This window comes from Molossus molossus, unplaced genomic scaffold (genome assembly GCF_014108415.1).
Source record: "Molossus molossus isolate mMolMol1 unplaced genomic scaffold, mMolMol1.p scaffold_m16_p_3, whole genome shotgun sequence".
NCBI classification, from domain to species: domain Eukaryota; kingdom Metazoa; phylum Chordata; class Mammalia; order Chiroptera; family Molossidae; genus Molossus; species Molossus molossus.
Genome location: NW_023425366.1, coordinates 93,178,674 through 93,191,881, shown reverse-complemented (window position 1 = coordinate 93,191,881; position 13,208 = coordinate 93,178,674). Strand labels below are relative to the sequence as shown.

The 13,208-nt window shown below is 43.0% G+C and overlaps 2 pseudogenes; one reads left to right on the top strand and one right to left on the bottom strand.

Annotated features, from left to right (window-relative positions):
- Positions 1 to 298: 298 nt before the first annotated feature.
- LOC118642082 lies at positions 299 to 7,142 on the bottom strand (annotated as a pseudogene).
- Positions 7,143 to 9,356: 2,214 nt separating this feature from the next.
- On the top strand, positions 9,357 to 10,250 carry LOC118642081 (annotated as a pseudogene).
- Positions 10,251 to 13,208: the final 2,958 nt, after the last annotated feature.

The following is a 13,208-nucleotide window of genomic DNA, read 5'->3' as shown; positions in this document are numbered from 1 at the left end:
TGGCAAGAAGTGAAAAAGCAAATTCGTATCCTAAGTCTTATTTCAATAAGGCAGTGAGAAGTTGCAGGTCAGTGCACCAGAAGTAGAAGTAAGGACGGGGATGGAGAGGGCACCGCCCTGCCTCTGCCGAGCGGAAACTGGAGAGGGAGGGCTGGGCCGGCCTCCCACCTCTTCACATTGTGCTGGTAGGGACGAGCGCACACAGGTCCCCTTTACAGAAAGAAATCAAAGGTTCTCGAGACACAAAGTTGGAACGCGAACACATCTTGCGTCACTCAGCCCCCACAAGGCAGCAGCCTCACGCTTTAGAAGCCCCTAGAGTGACATCAGAGCCCTGGGCACTGTCACCGCTGGCAGCCTGAGCTAGCTCCCGCCTTTTCCACCTGAGTGCTTCCTCCTCCACATCCCAGCTCCAGCCACCACAGCTCCAATGACCACAGTTCCAAGGACGGCCAGCACAGCCACGATGCCCACAGGGGGTAAGGTGGCCTGAGGCGGTGGCTCCCACCTCAGGGTCAGAGCCTTGTACTGCACGTGGGACGAGAATCTCTGCTCCTCTCAGAAGGCACCACCACAGCCACCCACTTCTGGAGGTGCGGTGCCCTGCAGGCTTGGTCTCCACAAGCTCCATGTCCTAGGTCTAGTCCTCCCCATCACGCTGCCAGGTCAGGGTGATCTCCAGGCCGTAGAAGCCCAGGGCCCAGCACCTCGGGGTGACCTCATGGTCAGAGATGGGGTGGTGGGCCAGATGTGTCTCTGGAGGGTCTGGGGCTGCAGCATCTCCTTGCCTTTTGCCAGGGAAGCCAGGGCGCGCACGTGCCCTCCAGGTAGTCCCCGCAGCGCTGCGCAGCACCAGCCGCCTCCCACTTGCGCGGGGTGATCTGAGCCGCTGGTCGGCCACAGTCCAGGAGTGTAGGTTCTCATTCAGGGAGATGTCGAAGTCAAACTCTTTACAAAATAATTGGAAGGAATGAGGAAGGAAGAGAGGAAGAGAAGAAGTGGGTCATGAGAGAGGGAGGGAGAGAGGTTGGCAGGTTATGGGGGGATTAAGCCTTTCTCCCCAACTCCGCCCGCACACCTCCTTGTGTCTAAGTGAGGCCTTGCGTGCACTGTAGACCGGGAGATGGCCATCTAAGCCTCTGCTGCTTGGGGGTGTCTAACGGCATTGAGTAGGAAATATCTTGGTGCCACTTAGAGGAGGACTCTATTTCACCTGACCTCCATGACGGAGACTCTCTTTCAGCTCAAAGGTGGACAGTACACTCAATACGACAGAGAGAGGCCTAGCCACAGCTAGAAAAGCGTAGGTGGGTGCAGGAGGCGCTCGGATGGAAAGGACAGAGTGGAGAGCCTGGGGCTGGAGAGTTGCTCCCAGGTACACAAGCAGAGTAGGACATCAGTAGTGTCCAGAGCATTCCACACGCAAGCAGGTCGCCAGAAATGATAGACTAAGCCTAGACCTGAAGCAAGCTTTAACCCCAACATATGCAGAGACCCAGAACAGTCTGAAAATGGCAACATGGGCCCATTCCAGCGGTGAGAGCCTGGGACATTGAAGAACATGGGCTGTTGATGAGGAAAAGGGGAACCCAGGAGAACAGATATCCTAACAGAAAATATACCCTAAGCCACTTGTACAGAGGACGGAGAACTGAAAAATGAGATCAAAGTCCATTTTATGATTGCTTCTAGTTTGCTGTCTCTATTAATGCTGAGGTTGATTATTAGTTTTAATTCCAGGGTTTGGTTTCCATTATTCTCAAAAATTTATCTTTATAAAGCCCTCAGTTAAAAGGACCCTCAAAATTATATCATACAGAGCCCTGGCTGGGTAGCTCAATTGGTTGAGCATCATCCCGATACTCCAAGGTTTGGGGTTCAGTCCCCAGTCAGGGTACATATAAGAATCAACCAATGAATGCATAAATAAGTGGAATAATAAATCTCTCTTTCTCATCAATAAATAAAATTTAAAAAAATATACAGATACCTGGACCAAATAGACCCAAGTTGAGCCAAGCTGAACATTATGTTAGGGCTCTGATACCCAGCTTGATTTCACTCTTGGTGTAAATAGCACACAGCCATCCCCCAGAGGCTTTGGAAAGATAACAGGTTAGCAAGCAATGTGAGTGGGAAAAAAATCATTCTTTCTGTGAATAGGGTATTTTGAATTAAAAAAAAAAAAAAAAGATGGCATAAAATACCAGACTACAAAATACATAATAAAAATCCTAGATTTGAATGGAGTAAAATCAATAGCTGAAATTGAGGAAGCATTTAGATTAAAAACAAATATGATTATGTATAAATAACGCTTTAATTAACATTTGTGCTTAAATAAAACATTGCAAATTTCACTTTCAGTGTTACTTTGCATCCCAGGATTCTTCAGAGATGCATCGCCTACAAGGGACTAACCACAGCAGTGAATAATTCATGTGGAATGTAGAACCACAGATAAAAAGAGAAGAACAGTTGATTGGTTTTTTTCCAAAAAATTGTTAATGTTACATTACATTTTATTGAACCAGCCTCAAAAAATAACAGAGCCTGAACGTTATTGTTGCCATTATTACCTTCCTTTTCCAAGTGCCAGATCTTATTCTCGCTAGAATTGATATATTCTGATTACTTTTGCTTACTTTAGAGATTTGCTTTTTCTCGTGGAAGAAAAAAAAAAAAAAAAGCTTGGCTAAACCTCTCATATTTTAATTTCTTCCATTATAACCACTGTTATCAAATTTCAATAATCTCCCTTCTCTTATTGGAATCCATTTGTTATTTCCAACCTACACCTTCCATTTACTATATGGAACTGTTCTCCAGTGCCTTTCCCCCTAATTACAAAGAAAAAATGTGTGTTTCATTGGTCACAGCCATAGCTACAGCCCCACATCACCCAAGGAGTCAGGACAGCAGATACAATGTCTGCAAATATGACAGTGATAGAATCGACTGTGACAAAGATTCCGTGGGTTCGGTTCACCTTGCATAAAGCCAGGAAACTGACTTTCAGGACCTCGCAAACAGCTGGGATGGAGCAAACCGGCAATTTAGCGAGCATCACAGATGTGGGGCCTGGTTTGGGCTATTTATGTCTTTTCATTTCCAGAAAAGCTTTAGTGACTGATATTGCTCCATTTTTCCTATCAAGCTTATCACTGTTGAGGGTACTAGCCCTAGCCGGTGTGGCTCAGGGGGTTGGAGCACTGTCCTGTGCACTGAGAGTTGCAGGTTCAATTCCTGGTCAGGGCACATACCTTGGTTGTGGGTTATATCCCAAGTCGGGGCACACACAGCCCCCTCCTGCTCTCTCTGAAATCAATGAAAAGCATGTCCACAGATGAAGATTTAAAAAAAAGAAAGTGTGTTATTCACCCTGGTGTATCTAATGATGCACCGAGTATCTCTGTTTGGGGCTTTGGTTTTATGATTTGAGTGTGTGTGTGTGTTTTTTTAAGTATTTTTGTTTTTGGCTACTGCTCAGAAAAACTAAGGTCAGAGATCCTTATATTCAGCTCTAAGCTGTTAAGCTTTACTTTTCTACCTTTGACAAAAAGTCCACTTCTGCACAGAACAAACATACAAACTTGATATTCATGAGTTGTAGAAACTGCCTTGTCTTCATAGGAGCAACTTGAGGTGGAGCTTTGGATACAGAAAATCATGTTAGTTTAGTCCCTCCCAGTTTGCACTTCTTTCTCCCCTAACCTCTCATCCTCAACTACTAACAAACAAACAAACAAACCAAAAACTAAATCACAAGACTCTTAGACTGGGGGACTTAAACAACATACATTTATATCTCATACTTCTGAAGGCTGCAAAATCCAAGGTCAAGGTGCTGACAAGGTCAGGGTCTGGTGCGGATTAGATAGATGCTCATTGTCTCACTGTGTCCTCATGTGGGGGAAGGGTCAAAAGCTTCCCGAGGTCTCTTTTATAAGGGCACTGATCCCATTCATTGGTGTTCTAATCTCATGACCTAATCACCTGCCAAAGGCCCCAACTCCTAACACCATCACATTAGGGGTTAGGATTTCAGCATAAGGCAGGAAGACACATATATTTGGTCCATAGAAACAGGTAGCCAGAGTTGCTAGTGTCAAGAAAAGTAGAGAGATGATATCAGTAAAATATATTAAAAAATGGGCAGAGGACCTAAAGAGACATCTCTCCTATGCAAATGGCCAAGAGACATATGAAAAAATGCTTAACGTCACTAATCATCAGAGAGATGCATATTAAAACAACAACAAGGTATCACCTCACACCTATCAGAATGGCTGCCATCAACAAATCATCAAACAAGTGATCGTGAGGGTGTGGAGAATAGGGGACTCTAATGCACTGCTGGTGGGAATGCAGACTGGTGCAGCCACTATGGAAGACAATATGGTGTTACCTCAAAAAGTTAAAAATTGAACTGCCATTTGACCCAGTGATCCCACTTTTAGGAATATATCCTAAGAAGCCTGAAACACCAATCAGAAAGAACAGATGTATCCCTATGTTTATAGCAGCACTATTTACAATTGCTAATATCTGGAAACAGCCCAAGTGTTCATCAATAGATGAGTGGATAAAAAAAAATTGTGGTACACATACACAATGGAAACTATGCATCTGTAAGAAGGAAAGATATCGCCCTGGCCGGTTTGGCTCAGCGGTTAGAGTGTCGGCCTGCGGTCCAGAGAGACCCGGGTTCGGTTCCCGCTAAGGGCATGTACCTCGGTTGCAGTTTGTCCCCGTCCCTGGTTGGTCGTGCGGGTGGCAGCCACTCGATGTGTCCCTTTCACGTCGATGTTTCTCTCTCTCTCTCTCTTCCTCTCTCTACCTCCCACTCTATCTGTACAAAAAAATGGAAAAATGTCATCCGGTGAGGATGAAAAAAATTTTAAAAAAAAGAAGGAAAGATATCTTATCCTTTGAGATAACATGGAGGGACCTCAAGAGTATTATCCTAAGTGAAACAAGCCAATCAAAGAAAGACAAATATCACATGATCTCACTTATTCGTGGTATATAATGAACAAAACAAACTGATGAACAAAATAGACTCAGAGACATAGTAGTAGGGTACAGACTGACACGCCTCAGAAGGAGGGAAGGGGATGAGGGGAGGGGAGAGATAAACCGCAGAACTTATATGCATGTATGCATGACCATGGACATGGACAACAATGCTGGGGAAGGGTGCGGGGGCAGGATTGGGAGGAAGGGGTCAATGGGGGACAAAAGAGAAACATTTGTAACAAAAATAAATAAATTAAATAAATAAATAATATATGTATATAATATGTGTTGCTGGTATGTATTATGTCACAGACTGTTTCTGGAATAAAAGCTAGTTTTGCCTCAGGAGGGTCCTTGATACCACACTCGAGCCCCCAGTGTCCATATAAGCAGAAAATCAGCTTCTCTCTTCCATTCCCTTGCCCCTTCCATACATAAATTCCAGGATGCAAAATACTCTCAGAAGAGAATTCTGCTTGAATCTCTCTCACTGCTTTGCTACTTTGGAGTCAAATGTACTTCTTCATAGCTGGAGAAATGAAGAGCAGTCACTGAAGCTGGCTGGCTTAGCATGAGCGGGCACACCAGAGGCAGATGAAGCTGCCATCGAAGCCTGGACAGCATCGAGTGGCTTCCTCTGCCCGCTGCTGCTGTCTCTGCTGGGGTTTCAATAGGGCCCGAAGTGATCGGCTGAGCTGGCCTCTGCCAGTACGGCCCCTGCCTGGGCCACAGTGGGTCTACGGCGGGGGTTCCAGTTCCTTCGCTTCCGACTGCAGCTCTGTCCGTTTCGCTCCCCGGCTTTTGCCCCATGTCAGGAGCCCCATCCTGGAAGCTGGTACCAGGAACACCCTGGACCCCAAATCACCTGACCACTACTTGTCACCCTTGAGAAACAGACGCCCTTTCTATTTTCAGACCCCAGCCCAGGCTCAGATCCTACCACCCAGTGAATGAAAAGGGAGGAAAAAATCATCAATAGCTATTATTACGGGATCTCTAACCCCTACACCTTAAAGTCTTTTAGGTACAAGTCAGTCACCTACTTTTATGTATAATGCTTTCTTGGAAAGATGAATAGCCTCTAAATGTGAGACTTTTTAAAAACTTGTAGGGATCTATTTCATGTGTGTTAAAAATGTATTTAATTATATATTGATAAATATAATATATATACAAAGTCAGAAAACAGTTATTTTTCATAAGACAACAGATAGAACTGTTTGGCTCTTTAAAATGTGACCATTTGTAGATTTGATTACATAAGATACAAAAAAAATTAAGAATAAATGCTACATTGTGATTTTAAAATAGCTTTAGAGAGAAGTAAATCACATACAGCCTCAGGATAAAGAATGGCTTCAGATCTCTCAGAAACAATACCAGAAACCAAAGGCAGTGGAGAAATGCTCGTTTTTGATTTCCAAATTAGAAATCTGTTCTCAATCAAACTCTTCCGTCTTGCAGTAGAATGGAGATACCGTTAGACATATAAGGCGCACTGGCCCGCCTGGGTTAATGCAGCAGCAGTTACTCTAGCCAGTTGCTGTACCTGAATGTCTGCGTCCACCCCCCCCCCCCACCCCCCCACCCCCGTAATGAATTCATATGCTGAAATCCTAATGCCCAGTGTGATGGGGGTGCTTTGGAAGGTGATTAGGTCCTAAGGAAGGAGCCCTCAGGAATGAGATTAATGCCCATATGAAAACAAAATTCAGGAAAGCTCCCTTGTCCTTTCCAAACTGTGAGGGCACAGCGAGACGCTGGCAATCTGCGATCTGGAAGAGGCTCTCACCGGAGCCCAAGCGTGCTGGCGCCCTGACCTTGGATTCCCAGCCTCCAGAATGGTGAGAAGGAGGTTTCTGTTGGCTTTATGCCCTCCAGTCTGTGGCGTTCTCGATAGCAGCCTCAGTAGGCTAAGACACCAGTGTAAGCCGAAGGGACTAGGGATGAGGTGGAGAGCTTACAGCCGGGGGGGAGAAAACATTCTGTGCTTTGGGAGCGATCCCCAGCTCGGCAGCACAGAGCTCACACCGAGGGGCTGCTGCTTCCCACAGAAGCCGGGAGGCTGCCTTCACGGTGCCTGTTCCAAACTCTGCCGCTGCATGATCAGGAGCCCGGCACATCAGTGCTTCAGTCACAGCTTGTTCTCCAAGCCCCGCTGTGTTCCCTCACCCAGACCTGCACCTGCCAAGTGGGAGCCTCAGGCCTGCCTCTCTCCCCAGGACTCAGCTCTGCACCCAGACTGTGGCGCTGGCACATTGCAGCTGACTGGTGGCATCAAAGTCACATGTCTGCAATCTAGCCACGAAAACGTGGCCTGGGAAAATGCTCTTTGTTAAGAATGCAGAATTTGTAATGTGGGAAACGGTTTCCACGATGGGAATGGTGCTGTTTAAAATGTGAGGCAGCCTGAATGATAAATGACCACTACAGGCAGATTTGAACTTTTACCTCTATGGACCCTTTCTTAGGAAACAATCTAAACATACTCATTTCTTCATCACACAAGAAAATGAATCAAGAAAGAGGGAGACACAAAATTAGATACTAGGAGGTCAAACACAGGGAGGCAGGCAAAGGACGTTCCCAAGAAGATATTGAAGGGAAGGTCCTGGCAGCCCTGGGTGTAAACAGGAAGATGGAGCTTGCACAGGGGGACGAGACTGGGGGAGGGGAAGAATCAGAGCCATGACCTGGTGTTTCAGCTCTGTTGAGAGTATCCAGAGAATTATGATCAGTACATAGAGCGCCGAACAATTGGGAGCAGAAAGGCAAGTATTAAGCCTGAGAAAATAAAAAGGTATGTAAGTTAGGAAATATCTCGGCACGCTCCACGTCTCGGGTGTGAGCCGCATCTGTGTGGCATGACCGTGTAAACGCTTGATACCGATAGCAGAAGTGGTGATGTAACTGTGTCGGCAGGCTGGGGTTGGGAGGGAAAATACAGCCGTCACAAGCAGTAAGTCCTCATCTTCTACTTTAGGAAGCCAAAGATAATACCTAACACTGAAAAATCAAGAAATAGTAATATAAGCATGTTAGAATGTGGAAGTAGACATCAGAAGAAAGCTTTTTGTCTCATGTCAAAAACTGTTGCCTTGAGAGAGCAGAATTTTGGAGAAGGAGGGGGTGAAGACAGCTGTTTTTATTATAAGCCCAACATTATATGCGTACGCATTAATTACAATAAAAATTAAATGCAGAAGAAAAGGTATTAGTGGTAGCCCCTCTCTCCTTGAGACAGCCCTTTGCCCCAGAGTCTCCCCTTCCTGCTCATCCTGTAACTCTCTCTCATCCTGCCAGGGCGACAGACTGCACTGGCCACTGGCTGCTTCCCGAAAACCAACCCTAAAGAAACAACAGAAGCCAGAGGGAACCTTGGATTTGAGGAATTGATACAATAAAACATGTGGAGAAGTCCCTGGAGAGTTTGAAGACCTGGGCATTACTGTGTGGGGAGTGAGTCGGGGGGAGGGGGAGGGAAAGGAGAGAAGCCTTCAGCCGGTGGGGACAGCAGCCACAGGGGCTGTGAGAAGAGAGCTGACTGAACAACCTCCTGCTCTGCTCTCATCGCCTCCTCGATCACAGCCTGCCAACCGCTGTGGGAACTGGCAGGGGCAGGAGGGTACAACAAGGAGGGACGAAGAGGGTGGGTGTGTACCAACCAGCTACCCTTGGGTTTTCCCCACTGTACCCCTCCCACTCAAAACCCCTGGGTAAGAGAGCAAATCCATGGAAAGACTGCTTCTGGGGAGTTTAAATGGTAAATATAATCATAGGCCTGCTTAACAATGGGGATACAGTCTGAGAAATGCATTGCTGGGTGATTTGTCACTGTGCGAACATCACAGAGCACACTTACACAAACCTGGGTGGCATAGCCTACTACGCATCTAGGCTATATGGTACCCCCTATTCCTCCTAGGCTACACGCCTGTACACTCAGCATGTTATTATACAAAATAACACAAGATTAAATTGAACACAAGAGAAAATGATGTAATCAAGAGATGCAATAAACAAGAGTTATACGAGGCTTCTGCCAAGATAACACGGCATACTGTTTTACAGCAAACCCTGTTTTATGAGTAGAAAGAGTACACTATAAAATAACAATAAAAAGTATAGTAAATACATAAGCCAGTAACGTAGTTGTTTATTATCAAGTGTTAGGTGCTGGACATAATTGTAGGTGCCGTGCTTTTACATGACTGGCTGCACAGTAGGTTTGTTTACACTGGCACCTCCACAAATGTGAGTAATGCATGGTGCTATGACATCACTAGGTGACAGGAATTTTTCAGCTCCAATATTATCTTATGGGGTCACCACTGTACATGTGGTTCTTTGTTGACCGAAACATCGTTATGCAGTGCGTGACTCCACACACTAGAAAAGTTACTTGTGGAAGGCGGGCACATTGGAATGATTGCCATCAGTTCTGTGGCTACAAGAAGACTAAGGAGGCTGTTTTGCTTCTTAAGAAACTTAAGGCCTGGAATGATATCAAAAGGGTCTATAACTCTCAGTGAATGAGAGCTGGCAAGGGCAAAAGGAGAAACCATCGTCGAATCCAGCGCAGGGGATTTTGCATCATCTATAAGGAGGATAACGGTATCATCAAAGCCTTCAGAATCATCCCTGGAATTACTCTGCTTACTGTAAGCAAACAATATCTTGAAACTTGTTCTTGGTGGGCATGTGTCTGCATTTGGACTGAAAGTGCTTTCCGCAAGGTAGGTAGATGATCTGCACAGCACTGGGCGTAAAGCTGCCTCCCTCAAGAGTAACTACAGCCTTCCTATGCAAAAGATGCTCAATACAGACCTTAGCAGAATCTTGACAAGCCGAGAGATCCAAAGAGCCCTCTGTGTACCATGCAAGAAGATTCATCACAGAGTCCAGAAGAAGAATCTACTGAAACACCTGAGAGTCATGTTGAAGCTGAACCCGTATGCAAAGACTGTGCACTGAAACACGGTTCTTTGCCAGGCCAAGAACCATAAGCTCTGGGTGGATAGAGCAGCAGCAGCGCCAGAAGCCAAATCGGATGAGAAGGGGGTTCCAGGCAAGATGCCTGTGGTAGGGAAGAAAGGAAAGAAGGTTGCTGGCTTTAAGGAGCAGAAGACGCCTTTGGTGGGAAAACAGCTGCAGCTACCAAGAAACCAGCAGCTGAGAAGAAGCCCGCAGAACAGAAACCCTCCACAGAAGAAACGAAGCCTGCAGCATGAACTTAAATTTGTTTATCCCATAAAGGTCAAACCACTTTGAACAGCTAATTTTGAATTAAAAATCTGATAAAAGGCAAAAAAAAAAAAATACCTCCCACAAAACTAGCCAACAAAACTCCATTCCAAAGATCTCTAGACCTGGATGGTTTTCAATTCGCCTTATCACATTTTCAAAAACACAATTGTTATGTTATATATGTTGTTCCAGACAAGGCAGAACGAACAATAATTCTCAGTTCATTTTATGACGTTAGTGCGATCTCACGGCCTTAATGTTTCTGGATTTTAACCCATGGTTTAGAAAGTTTCCCTTGGTCCCAGGTTATAGAGAAATTCATCCACGTCTTTCCCAGTAGATGTATGGTTTCATTTTATTTTTACATTTATGTCTCTGATCCATTTGGAATTTATTCTGCCCTGTACTATAAATAATGGATCCAATTCTCTCTATTCCCTTATGGCTACTCACAGTGCTGTGCTGGTGCTGGCTCATACCAGCTCGGGAGAGCTAACTGTTAAATTTTCAGGTATTTTGTGAGCTGATTGCTAAACACAGCCGTTATTACCCAATAGATTTTATAAACTGACAATGAAATGAATTGTATTAAAAACAAACCTCATCAATTCCTAGTTATTTTTATACATGTTACTAGCATCAAGGCTCTTGAGGTTATTTACATCTACAGCGTCCATGTGGTGGAAATACTGCTGTACATCTCTTCTCAGTTTGATATTAAACATTACACTAATAGCACAAAACTAGCTATGATGGAAGTATTTACACCACAGAAGTTGGCAATGCTTAAAATCAATCCCTGACTGGGGTACATGGGGGAGGCAACCAATCAGTGTGTTTCTCTCACATTGATATTTCTCTCTCTCTCTCTCCCTCTCTTTCACTCGTTCTAAAAATCAATGGAAAAAATATCCTTGGGTGAGGATTAACAAAAATAAATAAATAAATAAATAAATAAATAAATAAATAAATATTGTTATCTGATTCAGCAAGGAAGTCATTTACATCATTGACAAATATGTCATGACTGAACATTACATTTTTCTCATTTCACTTCTATCTTATTCATTAGTGTAAGTGAAAATACCTACCTACATTCATGTGAAAAGTACACTCATCAGTTGCAACCAGATGTTGGTTATGGATAAGAATTTGGCAAAAAATTCAAGGAAAGCATTCTGTGATAATCAATGAACTATACGCAGTTTACAACAGAGTATTGTATATTTCATTACTATTTGTAAATTGCTTGTTAAACATTCTTTATATCAGTAAAAGTTATCATATACATATGCATGTGTGTTAAACATATTTACCAGCCCAACACTGACTACACAGCATCCAATTTCACTTATTAAAAATTTATGCTCTACCCTGGCTGGTATGGCTCAGTAGTTGAGCACTGACCCATGTATCAAGAAGTCGCCAATTTGATTCCCAGTCTAAGCACAAGCCCAGGTTGTGGGCCCCATCCCCTGTGGGGTAGCCAATTGGTGTTCTTTCTCATCAATATTTCTCTCTCTCTCTCCCTCTCCTTTTCTCCCTCTCTAAAAATCAATAAAAAAGAAAAAAAATTATGCTGTAGTTTAAAGTGAATACAATGGAACCATTATCTATGACACTTATGCAGATCTATAAAGCAAGAAACAATGTTTTAATAATTTGATCAGCTGAGTTACATTGACAAATATGCTAAATTTTCCTAACTGAGCAAATATTTCCATAAGTAACCACAGCCTTTCCTCTATTATTAAAAGTACATATTTTTTTAAATGTAGTTTTTCCTTTTGATTTGAGATGCTGTCTTTATTGTATACTAAATTTCCATGTGCAATTTCATCTACTTCTCACATTTCTATTTTGTTCCATTAGTCTGTACGTCTACTCATGTGTCAATAACAAACTGTCCTAATTATAAAGAATTGGTAGTTTGTTGTAAAGTTTGGGAATTGTAACCCCTCCCATTCTCTCACCCATTTGCTCTCTTCTGTTGGGGCATTTTAACTATTCTTGTTTGTTTGTTCTTTCAGATAAACTTAATAATCAACTTGCCTAGCTCCAGGGGTGGGGGTGGGTGGTGAGATAATTAAATGATATTCTTACTGGGCTTTCATAAATTTATTAACTAAAATAGGGAAAACAGATTTAATAGTATGAAGATGACAATTAACCTGAAACTGATCTACAAATGCAATGCAATACCAATCAAAATACCAGTTGCATTTTTTGAAAAACTGATAAATTGATCCTGAAAATTTAGCAGAAGAATAAATGTTCAAAAATAGCTAAACAATGAAAAATAAAACCTAGGAGAAAACTCACCATAACACATCATCAGATGTTTAATGACACCATTATTTAAAAAGAAAAGTGTGATTTACTCTGAAAGAATAGACAAACAGACTGACAATAGTATCAGACCAAACCCACTCAGAGCGAAATCCAGAATCTGACTTGATTTTCAATTCAGGTAGCACCAGAGATCAATGGGGAAAGAATTAATTATTTGATGTCAGAATTAGAAAAATTGATTCACTACATGAAGAAAAATAAAGTAATTGTTGGACTAAAAGTGATCACAAGTATATTAAAGATCTCAATATGAAAGACAAAACTATAAAGTTAATAGGAGAAAATATAGGAGAATATCTTTGTAACCTAGAAGTGAGAAAGAATTTTTTAAACAAAATTCCAAAGACACAAACCATAAAAACAAAAACTTATGAACTTAATTAAAGCAAAACTAAGAATTTATAACCAACGAAAAAAATGATGGCTAGAGTTAACAGAGAAGACTGGGAGATGATATTTGCAAAGTGAAAAACTAATAAGGAACCAATATCCAAAGTATATATAGAAATCTTGCAAAGCAACTACAAAAAAGTAGGGACTTCAGAGGAAAATAGACAAAGACTATAACCAAGTAATTTACCAAAAAGAAA